The sequence below is a fragment of the Barbus barbus genome (genome assembly GCF_936440315.1).
Source record: "Barbus barbus genome assembly, chromosome: 3".
NCBI lineage: Eukaryota > Metazoa > Chordata > Actinopteri > Cypriniformes > Cyprinidae > Barbus > Barbus barbus.
This window is the reverse complement of record NC_136731.1, coordinates 27,742,648-27,760,043: the sequence shown is the minus strand read 5'-3', so window position 1 is coordinate 27,760,043 and position 17,396 is coordinate 27,742,648. Positions and strand designations below refer to the sequence as shown.

The 17,396-nt window shown below is 37.5% G+C and overlaps 1 protein-coding gene across 2 annotated transcripts in view; it reads left to right on the top strand.

The window, feature by feature from the left end:
- Positions 1–986: 986 nt before the first annotated feature.
- The window catches only part of LOC306844800 (protein ELFN1-like), a 131,411-nt gene continuing 115,001 nt past the window's right edge, over positions 987–17,396 (top strand). The window contains exon 1 of one of the 2 annotated variants that reach the window (XR_013781939.1): positions 987–1,214. The gene's annotated coding sequence lies outside the window, so the exon portion shown is untranslated. The remainder of the gene's footprint in view (positions 1,215–17,396) is intronic. The other variant, XM_079377174.1, reaches the window with a different exon arrangement.

Here is a 17,396-nt window from a genome sequence, read left to right as displayed (position 1 = left end):
TTCACAAAACCATTTTTAACTGAACGTTTTGATATGAATAAGTCAGCAGGTGCATTTGTGACACAAGTGTCACGAGCCTTAGGTACAACATAACAATTAATGACGGAAGTAAGATTGAGTGACTGAGTCAGATTAATTCAATAACCGCCCTGATTCATTAGGCGTTTTTGAATCACCAAAAGAACCAGCTCATATGAGTCGTTCATTCGATAATTGGACAAGACGGTTTCCCAAGAGTCATTCCTTTGGCGATTGAACTGCGCTGTTTTTCATTAGCTATAAAGAAGCAGCCCTTATTCTGAGTCATTCGTTCTGAAATCGAGCGATGTCGCGCTGTATCTCTTTAGAGTTATTTAGTAGAAGTGCCGTTGAAAAGCAGCGCATATTTTAGTAGGGTGCTCCATACATTGCCGTTTGAGAATCGACTGTTTGTAAAAATAATCCGGTACCGGAATTTCAAAAATGGGTTCCCAATAGCCTGTACAACAGGTACTGTTGTTTTCACTTTGCAAAGGAATAAAATAGGCTAAATATTCATCCCTCGACCAGCAGCGTGAATATAATTGGCAATGTTTGCCAAAGGTTTTATTCTACATGCTCTCCCCGTGCTGTTTTAAGTAGATTTACAAATTCGAAAATAACTCGCAAGTTTAGATGCTTACTGCGTACAGCGAAGATGTTTTAACATCTCACATTTTGAACTAAACAGTTCTCTCACGTGACACACAGCCTTTTTCAGTGTCGAACCCAACACCATTTATAGCCTCGCAGTAACCTACAATCTTATTATGAGATTTAACTTTGCCCCAACTGGACTTGTGGATGAACAGTGCTCTAGTCCCGCTCCTCAACTCAACTAATAGCCTAAATGCCTGGAAATAATTATAAAGCGCTGTCGCTCGCGTTATGACAGACAAAACTACTCTGCCATGTCTCTGTCTGTGCATCTCTGAATACATAAAGGCTCAGCCTTGAATTAATCACTCGCTCTGTAATGGATCTTTGAGGATCGCGCTTGACGCAGTGAGGAGCTGCAGCTCTTTGTATTCCGAGGCCAAGAGGAACCTTATGTGTGTGCGTGTGTGTGCGTGCGTGATTTTTTTTTTACCCTCGTCCAATATCAACTGCCTCTTAGAAAATGTCAAGGGGGTACATGGTGACATAGGGACCCTGGTTTGGTTACGGAGAGACTCTTGCTTCGCTCTGCGAAAGAGGTAAGTGAGAAATGCTTTGGAATGTCGCATCTACGTCGCTTCTAACGTTGGTTTTGTCGGACGAGAAATGAAAGGAGCGCAAGTGTAGTCTGAGACATGTAAGTTATCCATGTGGCTTTTTTACATCCGCGCATTTGCAACAAATGCCTCGGCGTGACTTGTCTAACTTATAAACGCATCGTCTAATGTGTTGAGTTTGACAGCGAAACCTACACGGACTCTAAATGAACACTAATTCGCTTCGTTTTGCACTAAGTGTCTATCGGCGTTCAGATGTACACGCGAGTTGTGAGCGCGTTTCTTTTGGAATCATTTGACATTCTGTATGGAATTATTTGACAAATACCGACGTGATGCATTTGTGCTGTAATACATGGAATTCTAAGATACATTCAGCAAGTGAACACTTCGTGCATGTTAGTTTAGGGCTTGTTGAACTCCAAAGCGTCTCACTTTGAGATGTTACAGGCTCATATATCTCGAGCTTTCTCTAATATCTCCAGAATGTTGCCAAACGTTTCAGGACCCTGGACAGCAGACAGGCTTGTTTTGCCGCTAGAGTTCGCCTTCAGCCATAAAAATGACAACTGATCGTCCCTTTCAGTCCTCAGTCAGTAGATTTTAGTGAATCGCGTGAGTGCGATCTGTACATGGCAAATACGTTTACAGTAGCTTACGGTGTCCGTTTACTCCAACAGAGCTCTGAAAGTTTTCCAGTCTATTTCAGCAATGAACGTGTGCTGCTTACTGTATATCAAAATGTAATTCGTTTATTTCCAGTTGTGTGTCGTGCTGAATGAAATCAGTGCATGCGTGTCTCTTTGAGGACTGCGCGTTAGGATTGCTAAATTAAGAAATCATTTGACTCTGGAAGTCTGATGAATTATTCAGAGAAATAATAATTGAGTTAAGATTGAATGTGTGACGTATAGACATACTGGGGATTATGTCTTTTCAAAGATTTCATGAATATATGGACCAGCTTTAGTAAGTTAAAAAGCTTCAAAAGAGAAGACATGCAAAATGACCAAACCTGCTCCATTTAACAGGACTTGGATTCAGTGCAAATGCCCAGTTATTTGTGAAATGTAAGTGCTGCATGCTTTAAACTGTGAAATCTGTGCATCCAATAGGATATGCAATTGATTTTCCTCACCTTGACTGACATAACTGTACAGTTAAATTCACACATCGAAAGATACTAAGCGTATTAGGTCATCCAAGTAACACAGTTCAAATTGTAAGAAAAGAGCTTCGTCCATCATGTTACTGTCAGAACAGTGTATTCCAGTAAGAACTGGATCAGTAAACAAAATGATGGTGTCTTATCTTGTAAGTAAAGCACCTATCCCCCTCAAAACATGCAAATACATTTGGCAGGACAAACATGATCTTTGTCAGATCAAACCTTTTTTGTTTTTCAATAAATGAAAGCATTTGTATTTTGAGACTTATAAATCACTCTTTCAGTTCTTAAAAGCCAAATGTTTATTTATTTTTGTATTTTTACAAAGTGTAAAGGAACTAAATCATTTTGGACTTACAGCGGTTTTGTTTTGACAATAACAGGTGAAAAGTACTGTTGAAGCCTAAAATAATGAATGTTATTCATCTGAAGCAGGCATTTTCAGCTTTCATAGACCACAGGACCCCCTATCCAGATTCTGAGCCAACCCCAGGGACCACCCAGCATAAAAAAACGATATTTTCTTGGTAACAATGTATAATAACTGTCATTAAGACAAAAAAGATATTATATAATGCTTAACAGATTATCAGTTAGAAAATGTACATTTTATATGTTTCTTCAAATATTTTAATGAAGGACCCAGTGGTGTACTTTCAGGGACCCCTGAGTGAAAACCTTGGATCAGAATAAACTTGAACATTATTAATATTATTATTTCGGATTTAAGTGCCTGTGCAATATGTGCCGTTGCTGAATGATCATTTATATACAGTAGCTGTACAGCATACATATAGATGACTGAATGACTGAACTGCACTATAAGCTAAAGTAAAAAAAAAAACAAAACAAAACAAATCATTCTTGACTTTCATCAGGAGGATTTACCCAAGAGCTGTGCTTAAGCATAACCTAACATTCAACGACGAGTTGTGGTGGTTCAAAAACTAAAACATAATTTATTAGATGCGTACGCCTGTCCCCTTCTTTCTATCTCTCTCTCTCTCTCCATCTCTCTTATCTTGATTATGCAGCTTGAAGATTGAGTCAGCTGTTTTGTATGCAAGGTGTCTGAGCCAGTCTCTTTGTGGAGGAGAGAGCAATCGTGCCGCGGATACAGAGAGAGAGAGAGAGAGAGATGGATAGACATACAGATAAACAGACATAGAGGGAGATAGCAAGATGAGGGTGAAAAGACGGTGCATATGTATGTCCAGGGTTGGAAAAGCAATGCTCATATTAATATCTCATTATCTGGCTTTATAAAAAGCATCCTTTATGCCTGCAGCACTCACTCATAAGGCATAATGAATGATAAATTATGTAGCTGCCCGATGTGATCACTTAATACATAGACTCATAAAACACAAGTGCAATTGTTGGTGATATGTGAGGTAGGCTTTTACAGCACCAGTGAGTGTGTGTTGATCATGGATAAGGACAGTTCAGAACCGATCATTCTGAGAGACGAGCACCGTGATCCAATAAAGTACAGAGGAGAATAAAAGAGAAGACTTACATAGGTGAAGCAGAAGCAGGTATTGATAGCAATCAGTTTGTAATTATAGTTTTATTATTGAAAATTTTTTTTTTTTTGCTGTGTACATTTCAGCTGTAGTGTATGTATATATATATATATATATATATATATATATTATGTCCAGATTAATTTAAGGCATGCATCAAATTAGTTGTAGACATGCAACATTTAGTAGGATACCATCTGTGCTTGTATTTTAGGAAATTTACAGCTAAGCACTTACAAGCTTAACTTAAGCTGATATTATACATAAACATGTGTTTCCACAATAAAAAAGCGAATAGACCTATTAGTATGATCCAGGAATGTGACATGACTAATTGAGACTAGAAGGACCCTATTTTTATTAATATGCCAGTATCCTAGAAGTGAGGCAGCAGAGGTTGAATAGAGAAGGAGGGGCTGTCCGTGGTCCTGAACATCCTTGAGAGGCTGTTGGACTGAAGTGGCATATTGGGCTTTGATTCGTTGTGATATGAAGTGTGTACTTTTGATAGATGTTTCTTGTTTACACATTGAGATGGCAGCCTTTTGATTTTAAATTGATGGAGATGTTGTAAGCCTGTGGCAATGTCCCTTGCGCTTCAGCGCACATTAGCAGCTGGATATGTCTTGTAGCAAACAAAGGTTTTTACTATACCTGAATGCTCGAGGGCCTTTGATAAATGACATGGAGATTCAAGGCTCGGCTGTTTTTTTAGGTTCTCTTTTACTCTTCTTATCCTGAACACAATACCTTTTGGCAGCAATGCATTTGTGTGTTGGGAGGGACTGACTGGAAGTTGACAGCATTTGTTGTTAAGCCTTGGGACAGCTTGAAATTGACAAGTAATTAAAATCTGAAGCAAATGTTCAGAAAGGAGAACATGGAGGTTTCAGTGAGCATCCAAGGGCCTCAACAGTGTGTTAAATAAGTGACTGGAACTTGCAGATAAGGCTGAAATTAGAAAACCGATGTCCTTACAACCTTTTATTTCAATTTAGCAAAGCAAAGATTGCACAGTTGTTGCAATTGTATCTCTTGGAAAGCACACAAATGGCATTAATAGCTTCACCTTGAATCAGCAGCTTGTGTGACTCATTAACCGCGTGGCTAGCGATTACCTAGCGGTATGGCCCATTCTAACCCCGCAAGCACCATGGCGGAGTTTGCTTTGGAGATTGCAACTTCAACGACGTAGATGTCACTGTCAGTCGCAGCTGTAATAACCACAAATAATGCTCTCAAATCTAACAGAGTAAGATAACGTTGATTAAGTGGGATCAGTGTTTTGGAATAGTTGGCATTACAATCTCTTAACAGAGAGTTAATGTGACAGATAGATAATGTTCTGGACTGTATGTGCAAATTCTGTTTTTTAATAGATCCAAAATCTTAAGTCAGAACACTATTTGAAGTAACAATGAACCCGAAACAGACTATTGTTTTTATAAATTCCTGATGGACAAAATCAAATCAAGTCCCGCTCTAATTTTTTTCCCTCATGTGAAAAGCCATTTCATTCAAAATTTCCAAGAAAATATGATCGCAACTTCCTTTTCATGCTGACTTTAATATAAATAAATCCATAAAGTAACTTTAATAGAACTAAATCAATATAACTAAATCAATCAAACAATAATAATGGAATCAGTACATGTGTGATGTAAACATTTGCCTGTATGTATATATATATATATATATATATATATATATATATATATATATATATATATATATATATATTACAGTTTTTAATTACAATGAATTTAAATTTTTTATTTTAACAGTCCCTTTTTATATTTTGTTAATTTTAGTTTTATGATGTTTAATTTTTTATGGTTATTTTGTCATTTATTGTTATCTGTCAATGATTGCTTTCTAAAAATTTTCTAAAATTATTCTAAAAAAGGGATTAATTTTTTTTCTAAAAATGTCATGTGGTGCAACCTATATGTCACGAATCTGGTCCATGCTCTCCTGTTTGACCACCACCAGAGGTCACCCGTTCACCACATTGACTCTCACACTACACAGCACACTGGACTCCATTTCCCACTATGCATTGCACAGATCACAGCTGTCACCATTCACTCATCACACGCACCTGATGCTCATTTCACAATCACACACACTATTTAAACCATGGACTTCCTCAGCATCAGGGCCGAGTATTGTTAGCATTTATCACTCCCCAAGCGATAGCAACTTTACAGAGCCATTTAGCCATTGTCTTAGCCTTAGTCTTGTCTTGTTTTCCTGCTGTGTCTGACCCTGCCTGTGTTTACTGGATTTACCCTTAGCCTCTGCCGTTTGGACTCTGTTCGCTCCCCGTTTGGACTTATTGCTCTCGTCTCTGGATTATCTCTCTGCCTTGCCCCTTTGGATACTGTTTGTTGATCGTCGACCCACGCTTGCTCCACGGACTGCTTTGTCTTGCCTCCACCATACCTGTTTGCCGATCTCTGACCCTGCCTGTCTTGACCATGTTGTGTAATAAAGCTTTGCAAATGGATCCGCACGTCTCACGCCTCGTCAGCCCCGTAACACTATACATGAAAGAATAGAAAAAAAAACATAAAAAAAAACATGAGCAGTAAATTATCCCTAGATTATCCCTACGAAATCCCTAGAGACCTTACTTTTTCATTATATATTTATACCTATACCTATATAGATATTTGTGTGCGTGTGTGTGTGTGTGTAAATTATGTATACAGTTAAACGTTATATTAATATCCATCTCTGTAAATTACTGTGTAGTTTGCTGCTGGTACTCTTATTATGGGTAAATCCTTCAGCAATCAGGCTCCACATTTGAGAGTATAAAGGATATTGAACATTACCCCGCTTTCGTCTTCGTCATCCCTCCTACAAAGTAATTAGAGGTTGGGATACAGAGTAGCATGGCTGTATACCTGCAGGCCTGCACCCTGAATATCCTATGCATGAGAATCCATTAAAGCTGGTGATACATAACAGGTTTGTCAATGCTCACTTCAGAGGTTCTTTTATTGATTGAGTTTTTGAGCACTCTCCTCAAAGAGTTCTCTCTCTCTCTGTCATCCTCTCATGTGTGCTTGGCTGTTGGATATGCATTTAGTGGAGATATCAATCAGAATGCAGTGCTTTTAGGGGTTATGAGGACAGTATAATCATAAACCATTGGTGCATCGATATAATGTGAGGTTCATGTGACGTAAAACAAAGACTAGGACAAGCTGTGCTTTTGGGAACCAATTAAAATGAAATGAAAACGATTTGAGGAAAGCTTTTATTTTTTATAACAATATTGTGTGTGTGTGTGTGTGTGTGTGTATTACATATATACATGCTGGTCAACTTACATAATGCTAAGATTTTAAAGAAAAAAGTATTTTATGCTCACCAAGGGTGAATTTATTTGATCAGAAATACAGTAAAAACAGCAATATTGTAAAATATAAGGAATATATACAGGTGCATCTAAAAAAATAAGAATATCGTGAAAATGTAATTTTTGTTGTAACTTGTTGAAAAAAGTGAAACTTTCATATATTCTAGATTTATTACATGTAAAGTAAAACATTTAAAACTTTTTTTTTTTTTTTTTTTTTTAATTTTGATGATTAGAGCTTACAGCTCATGAAAGTAATAAATCCAGCATCTCAAAATATTGGAATATTTCCTAAGATCAAGCAAAAAAAAAAAAAAGAGAGAAAAAAAAAAAAAAAACGCAAAACAGAAAAGTTCAAGTTCTTTAGAGTATGTTCATTTATGCACTCAGTACTTGGTTGGGGCTCCTTTAGCACAGATTCCAGCATCAGTGAAGTGTGGCATGGAAGCAATCAGCCTGTGGCTCTGCTGAGGCACTATTGAGCCTTCAGCTCGTCTGGATTGTTGGATCATCGGTTTCTCATCTTTCTCTTGAAAATATTCCATAGATTCCATATGGGGTTCAGGTCAGGCATGTTGGCTAGCCAATCAAGCACAGTAATATCATGGTCAGCAAACTGCTTGGAAGTGGTTTTGGCACTGTGGGCAGGTGCTAAAGTCCTGCTGGAAAAGTAAATCAGCATCTCCATAAAGCTTGTCAGCAGATGGAATCATAAAGTGCTCTAAAATCTCTTGGTATATGGACTTGATAAAACACAGTAGACCAACACCAGCAGATGTCACGACACCCCAAATCATCAGTGACTACAGATACTTCACACTGGACTTCAAGCAGCTTGGATTATGTGCCTCTTCACTCTTCCTCCAGACTCCAGACCTTGATTTCCAAATGAAATGCAAAATTTACTTTTATCTGAAAAAAGGACTTTGGACCGCTGAGCAACAGTTCAGTTTCTTTTTCTCCTTAGCCCAGGTAAGATGCTTCTGATGTTGTTTCTGTTTCAGAAGTGGCTTGGTAGCCCTTTTCCTGAAGACGTCTGAGCGTGGTGACTCTTGATGCGCTGACTCCAGCTTCAGTCCACTCCTTGAGAAGCTCTCCCAAGAGTTTGAATCAGCTTTGACAGTATTCTCAAGCTTGCGGTCGTCCCTGTTGCTTGTGCACCGTTTCCTACTCAATTTCTACCTTCCAGTCAACTTTGCATTTAATATGCTTTGATGCAGCACTCTCTGAACAGCCAACCCTTTCAGTAATGAATGTAATAAAAAACTACTTTTTCATGATATTCCAATATTTTAAGATGCACCTGTATTCCTGTGATGGCAAAGCTGAATTTTCAGCATCATTATTCCAGTCTTCAGTGCCACGATCCTTCAGAAATCATTCAAATATGCTGATTTTATGTTCATTGATAATCAGTTATTATTGGTGCTTAATTATTAATGATAGTTCTTTTTATTATAAATGTTGAAAACAGTTTTTGCTGCTTAATATTGTTGTGGAAACAGTAATACATGTTTTTTTCAAGATACTTCGAAGAAAAGTAAAAAAAACAGCATTTATTTGAAATAGAAATCATTTGCTAAATTGGAAATGTCTTTTCATTGTTTTAGTGCACCTAATGAAAGTATTTATTTCTTTAAAAACAATCTTCCTTGCCCCCCAACTTTTGAATAGCATGTTTTCAACAAAAATATTAAGCAGCAAAAACTGTTGTCAACACGGATGAAAATAAATACTTCTAAAATCCTATTAGCATGATGACTAAATTTGAGTCAAGGTGACATCACAGTGTCGTTGTATTTAACTGGATCAATATTCTTGATCACTCTGCATGTCAAGCAAGAGCTGATGCTTGCATATACTTCACACACACACACACACACACACACACACACACACACACACACACACACACACACACACACACACACACACACACACACACACACACACACACACACGCACACACTGTAAAATAGCTTCCCATTGAATGAAATGTCCATATTGCAATCACTGTAATTAGTTCACATGGGAAATACAAGGCCTGTGCAATGATTCTGTTCCAAAGCCAAAATAATACATGTTGGGCAGCAGTTCGCTCAGTGTCTTTCAGGGTGGATTCTCAGTATAAAGTGCAGTAGTGTAGTGCACTCCTGTAGATTCCATGTGCAATGCTTAATAAGGCTTTTGGCTGGAAAAGAGAGCTTCCTATCCTCAGCGGCTCACTCACTGTGACATATAAGGGTACTAACTCTTTCTATTTCTACATTTCATCAACTATTTCCATGAATGAACTACCTGCTGGTTCCATGCTTGTGAATACTATGTTTTTTAGTTCTGTGAGAGAATTTAGTAGTTAAATATGTATATAAAAATAATCTGAAGACACAAGTTTGTAAATTCTAATTACAATAATAGCAATAATGATAGTTTCGATGTTGATGTTGATAGAAAACTCCCATTCTATTATTTTTTTCATAAAGACATTAATAACATGATTTTACATATCAGAGTGACTGATAAAAAGTGTTTAATAATCAAATTCCCTATAACCTCTGATCCACCAATCAGGGAAGCTGGTGCTACCAAATAGCTTAGCAGTGGCTGCCCAGTCCCATGAAGCTTTGCAAAAAGCACATATATTTGATTATTTTACAATAATTTTTAAATATATTGTACTGTCTTTGCAGAAAGGGTATGGTGCAAATCACAAAATCCTACTGACCTTAATTTATATCGATCACTACTCTCTAACTTCTCTGATAATGTCTCCACTGCTAAAATGACATACTATCATGACAAAACTCTCGCATGCTCTTTAAAACATTTTCCTCTCTCTTTTGTCCTCCTCCTCCCCCTCCTTCATCAACTCTAACAGCTGACAACTTTGCCTCATTCTTCATTAATAAAATTAGAATCCTCACTGCACAATTCTCCACACCACAAACTGTCAAACACATCTTACCAGCAAACATACACTCATTCACATCCTTCTCTCCACTCTCTGAGGCAAAAGTCACTAAACTTATCCTTTCCAGTCATCCTACTACTTGTCCGCTTGATCCCATTCCATCTCATCTCCTTCAAGCCATTTCTTCTGCAGTTGTACCTGCACTCACTCACATCGTTAACACATCCCTTCACACTGGAGTTTTCCCCTCAGCATTTAAACAGGCTCGTATAACCCCACTTCTTAAGAAACCCACTCTTAACCCAACTCTTTTAGGGAACTATAGACTGGTTTCCCTTCTACCTTTCATTGCAAAAACACTTGAACGAGTTGTGTTCAACCAAGTCTCTGCTTTTTTCACACAGAACAACCTCCTAGACAGCAACCAATCGGGCTTCAGAAGTGAACCGAAACTGCCTTGCTCTCAGTTGTTGAAGCCCTAAGACTTGCAAGAGTGGCTTCCAAGTCTTCATTACTTATCTTGCTGGATCTGCCAGCTGCTTTTGATATGGTCCTCTAACCACCAGATCCTCCTGTCAACCCTATTGAGAAAGGGCATCTCAGGAACCGACGTTTGAGTCTTACCTCTCAGATAGGTCCTTCAAGGCATCTTGGAGAGGTGAGGTATCCAAGTCACAACATACTATGGTGAACATACTCAGGGCTCAGTTCTTGGACCACTTATCTTCTCTGTCTACATGGCATCACCAGGTTCTGTCATTCAGAAACATGGCTTTCATATCACTGCTATGCTGATGACACTCAACTCTACCTCTCATTGCATCCTGATGATCAGATGACAGCTGCTCGCATCTCAGCATGTCTAACAGACATTTCTTGCTGGATGAAGGACCATCACCTTCAACTCAACCTACCTAAGACAGAACTGCTTGTAATTTCAGCTAACCCATCACTTCATCACAATTTCACCTTCCAGTTAGTGTCATCAACCATAACTCCTTCAAAAACAGCCAGAAACCTTGGAGTTGTGATTGATGATAAGCTGAATTTCCCAGACCACATTGCTAAAACTGCCCAGTCCTGCAGATTTGATTTATACAATATTAGGAAGATCAAGCCCTTTCTTTCAGAACATGCAACACAACACTTTATTTGACCCCCTAACTATAGCACTCTCTATTCTAATTGTATTTTATCTATCAGTCTTTTTATTTAAAACAACAAACAAAAACACACACACACTTGACACATCAGCTGCATATTTATTCTCTAATTGCTAGCTTTTCTTGAAAAACTAACACTAGCTTTTATTATTTTTAATTATATCTACTTCTTTCTTAAAAAAAAAAAACAAAAAAAAAAAACTCTAGGTTTCCTTTTTATATATTCTATCTACTCGTTTTCTTTAAGAAAAAAAAAAGGCTAACTGGCTAATTGAGACTTGTCATAACACTTGCATGTTATTGCTCTTTTGGTGGTTTTGATTGCATCTATTGTCCTCATTTGTAAGTCGCTTTGGATAAAAGCATCTGCTAAATGACAAAATGTAATGTAAATGTAATGCATTATATACTAATAACTTTTGATTTGAGACAGTGTCAGCAGTTCAGTAAAGTCAGTAGTTCAATATTTTTGTGTTGTTTCAATTTGTGAAGTGTCAGTGTTTATTAGCTGCATATTTCATTGCCCTGTAAAAACGTTAAGTACACCATGTACCTTTTTCCAAATACATTTTGCTTCAAATAAAAGTTTATAATGTCATGACTCATCTCACAGCTGGTTGGATTAGTTCATGAATACAGCTATGTATTAAGCAGTAGTTTTAAATCTCTGTGGAGAAAATGAATGCGTCAGATATTTCTGGAATCAAGACAGCTGGAAACTGTTGCACTGGAAATGGTTTGATTGTCACATTTCAAAATTTGACTTATTGCCAAGTGGGACTGAATAGGATGTGATATTAGAAATGATTTGAGAAAGAAACTGTAGAAATAAACTGAGAAACAGGTGTGGGTACATGGAAACAGCCAAACTACCATCTGGTAGAGAATGATTCTGGCCTCTGGAAGGAAGAAAAAAAAAAAGAAAAAAAAAAATTAAACTGTCTCATACTTGCAGATCTGATTAATGTCTTCGTCTGCTCACCGAAGACAATTCAAACCGATTGGGATATTCTGTAAAACTGACAAAAATCTGAGGATGCCTCTGAGGAAATGAAATGGGAAACAAAGGTGATATCATTTATCGTGTGGCACCGTACATATGGTTATAGAGGAGGAAAAATCTGTGAAAGCAAACACCACGTCTGTCTTTGTGTCAAGTGTGTCACTGTTTACCCTCTCCTGGGGAAAAGCTCATTTATAATCTGACTGTGTGGCTTGTTCATCACAGTAAATAATACTTCATGTCCACATGACAATTCAAACAGTCCACTCTTCCAGTTTCCCTCTGTTCCATCGGGCCCCCCATCAGTCCCCCAATTGTATCTGCGGGGAAATTTATCCATGTGTAGAGCCATATCGTGTACATAGAGAGCTCCTTCTTTTATTTCTGACAGACTTATCTTGTTCGTGGTGAGAAGTGTACGGGAGAATGTTTTTCTCTGACAACATCACAAAGAATAGAGTCCGGCAGGTCGCCGGTCCTTATTCAAGCACGTTGGTAGTGTGTACTGTGCACTTTCCAAACGGCGACATTTAACAGCAGATATCAAATATTTTCCATCCCTTTGAGACATCATGTTGTGTTCTTTTGTCGGTTGGCACCAGAGCATTTACACAAAATTTAACTGCAAATACAAAGAAGGTGGCATATGAATAAATGTGTAATGTTGGTCAGCCGGATGAACATGTGGGTCTATGACGTATTTATTCACAAATACATTAAAATACAATTCATATATGTAACAAATTAAATGCACCACTTCACTGATTAGCTTTTTGATCCTTTTTGTTGTTGTTGTTCTGTTCATAAAAAAGTAATTTGAAGTGATTCCCTAAAAATGTAACAATATTTCTGAGTTAAGGTTTAAGGATTTGATATTTGTAAGGAATATATATATATATATATATATATGTATATGTGTGTGTGTGTGTGTGTGTGTGTGTGTGTACATATATAGTTTTTTTCTTTTTTTTTTTTTACGTTACTTGATTGTTACAACATATGAAATTTAAAGGATATACACTCAAAAATGAAAAATCTGTCAAAATTTACTCACCCTCATGTTGTTCCAACAACTATATAACTTACTTTCTTCTGTGTAACATAAAAGATGTTTTCAGAAATGTCTGTTTTATTATTATTATTATTATTATTATGAAAGTGAAAGTGAAGTGACATGTGGCCAAGTATGGTGATCCATACTCTGAATTTGTGCTCTGCATTTAACCCATCCAAGTGCACAAACACAGCAGTGAACACAGACCTGGAGCAGTGGGCAGCCAATGCTGCGGCGCCCAGAGAGCAGTTGTGGGTTCGGTGCCTTGCTCAAGGGTCTCACCTCAGAAAGTTCAGAAGATAATTAGGTAAAATGTCTTTTAAATTGTATTGACTGCAGATTGCACCAGCTGCCAAGATGGGTTTTAATGCATCAGATTTTAAGGGCCTCTGAGCATTTCTGCCATGATGGACCATAAATTTCACTTTTGGCTGGCACAGGCATTGTACTTACCTCACAGCAAGCATCTGTCTATAATTAAGGGCTGGGGATTGTTTTATAACATTTATCTGATGCCTACTTAAGAGGTCATATGATTAAAGACCATTACTTTCATTAGAAATCTTTGGGAAATTAACTGATATTCTCTCACAGTGCAGAGAGAAAGAGTACAGTTACCATAGAAACTGTCTCTGAAGTTGCCGGAAAACATACAGTACTAGCATCTACTTATTAAAAATGTGCCAATATTCACACAGTTTGTTGGCTACGCTGTATGCTAACGTTCCAATTAGACTCTCTCACCACACAGTGAATAGGATCTCTGTTCGCTCAGACCTCCATTACCGTTAATTTTATTCATTCATGGTTCATATGCACCTGGAAATGACTACATTATTCGTGAAAGATTTAAGCTCCATAGTGGTTCAATAATGAGCTGGTGGCTTGATATAAGCCTGCTGGTGTGACAATCTGCTTCAGTAGCACATCCAGATTTTTACAGACACTCAGGGACTCTTGAATTGGAGACAGACATCTTAATTGCATTAATGATTGGGTCATTTAGTAAGCACAGACTTTATTGGAGAGTCCATCCAAGGTCGTCCCAGAGGAAGAAGTAATTGCTCACTGGCTGCTCCGTCATAACTCAGGAGTCTTAACTGAGATCACAGTTCTGTTTCATTCAAGCATCATGGTTGCTCAGACGTTTTGCCTAAATCTATCTATCTATCTATCTATCTATCTATCTATCTATCTATCTATCTATCTATCTATCTATCTATCTATCTATCTATCTATCTATCTATCTATCTATCTATCTATCTATCCTGTATGTATGTGTGTGTTTACATATTTTTTTAATCAATTTTAAAATATACACGTATTGAACTTTTTTTCATCACAACTCTCTCATATTATCCCCACCACGGGATATCTCTGTTGTTAAGCTCTGAGAAACAAACGAGGCACATTTGACAGAGTAAGAGTATAGCACTACAAAATGAAGCAGATAACACAGCTCAGATAATTTGATCTTGGAAGAATTTGATGAAAGATGTTGGAGTTTATATCTCAGGAAATCTAATCACGGTGACATTGTCTTTTGAAACTCCAGAGGAGACATGCGTGAGAAAAATCAGGAGAAAAATCTTACAAGAGAGAGACTTGAGCATTTCTTCTCGATTTAATATCATTGTAGTCTAGTAGAAACAATTGGGATATTAAAGAGATCTCACTGGCAATTTTTCTTTCCTATCGTTGTTTCTTAGACCCTTTTTGAGGGAAAAGGTGAAACAGAACAGCAGAAAGCTACAGATTATTTTGCAGCCTTTTAAAAAGTGTTTGTGTTTGTCACTTGTTGTTTTACCTTGAGTGGTCCCAGCCATGTACACATCTGCCTAGTCATTTCCACAAAAGCAGCCAATCCGATGATGATGGATTGCAGCCTAATGAAGGTGGACGTAGCATTGGGCTTTCGGGCAACAACTTTACACAGCACCACCTACTGAATTAAATCAATTTACTCTCAGTATATTTGTGTGCCCTTAGCAATAAATTCGACCTCACTGCATGCAAAGCTTAAAGAAACCTTTTACGACATCCCAATTCAGATTACACCGTGACATTCATTCAACCATCTTTTCTTCCCCCGTCTGTTCACACGCTTAGCCAAAGTCCAGGTGGATTTCAGTAATTACGTTGCCATGTCGCTCCAGAATGGCGATGCAGCAAAATGATCAAAATCCATTCCTCGTTTTCGTGTCAAAACGTTTTCGCCAAATGAGGCGATAATATGCGAGTCCTTCACGGCAGCCTTGCTCGTGTTGTATGAAGATGATTTGCAGGCCTGCGGTTTTAATGATTATTATCCAGGCCCGACAGCTGGTAGAAACAGAGGTGCCTCCCCAGCTGCAGCTCGTGAGACTGATGCTCCACCTGTTGTCTCCTTACTCACATGCCCTCTGCTTCTCATTAAACAGAACCGGCTTGTTGAGCCAATCAGAATGACCCGCTGATTACCTATTGTGAAGGCGGGAAAAGATTAGAAGGAGAGAGAGATACTGTAGATACACACAGTGAGAGAGAGAGCGGGAAAAGCACTTTCTCACCATGGGATTGGAGATTGCAGTGCTCGTGAGGTGTTATCCTGAAGATAAATATGGATATTCACGGAAGCACTGCGTGCCAATTACAGCTTCTCATTTCAGCACCGGACCACCTGAGCCAGAAAGCAGTAAGAGAGTTAAAGATGTGAGAACATCTCCTCTGGGCTCTGCCTGAGTAGAAAAGCATGGAAAAGTAGAACGTGATCAGGCCGTGCTGTGGGTATTTACTTCCACCTGATCCTATCGCTTTTACAGAGCCGTGGAGGAAGTGTACATGCTGTTACCACATCCTGTAGATTTAAAGCTGTGGAGAGAGGCACACTCCAGTATTATAGATATATCAGATGGAGATAAAGCAGGATGTTCCCTGCCTAATTTTATGTCTTTTTTTTGTCTTTTTTTTGTGGTGAAAGCCCATTGTTAGAAAAAGGCTATTTGTGTGCTGTGAAATAAAATGAAAAGTGTTTTCATAAATACTAAATGATCAAGCCATTCTCAAATGAGGCTTTGAAAGTGTAGATCGATTTGTAATGCAATATTTAACATGCATTCTTATAAAGGCCAATCAATGAAATGTGCAAATGATGAAAGTCAGAAGTGCTCTGATGCTCTAACTTTCCATTTGTACTTTTTCTGGAGTCTAAAAAAGGAAAAGACGGAATAAGTCGGTAAATAAAGGCTCTCAATTTTGGACTAGATAGAAGAGGCTCAAGTATGGATGTTACTGTTTGCCTGAAATGGGAAGGCTATGCCTTTCTTAAAAGGCTTTTAGAATGTAATTGTGTGAATCAGTGCTCTAATTCTCCTTTTTTTGTTGCTAACATTTCCCTCATAAATGCATAAACAGCTGCCAGCAAATGCTATATGTTAGCCTGAACATTTTGTGCTTGTAAAATGTAATTCTAGAACAATTTTGAGTTTTTGAAAATGTGTTTTCTACAAACAGGTACAACTCGGTAACTTTAAAAAAAAAATATTATTACCTCTAGTATAAAAGATATTTACCTTTTTTTCACCAAATCCAGTGATGAATATTGTTCAATAATGTAATTTTACTAACCTGTTGAATTTATTAATGATTCATATTTATTATGTTTAATGTGTATGCAATGTTTATGAAAAACTAAAAATCTGCATTAGGTCCTAAATTAGTTTATTTAAATTTGCAAACCTGATACCTATTCAAACAGATTTGATTCTGTCCTTATTTTCATAGAGATACAGTATATATAATTTTAAAATGATTAATGGCTAATCTTTATTGTTTATACATTTTTATATAATGTTGAATTTTGATACCATGTTTGAAAAAAAACTAAAACGTTACATTTAAAAGCATTTTATTTTATTTTATTTTCCAAGCTATATTTTGGAAAGTGGCATTTTCCTACATAGTAAGCAAACACGGTGCCTTTAGCTTACT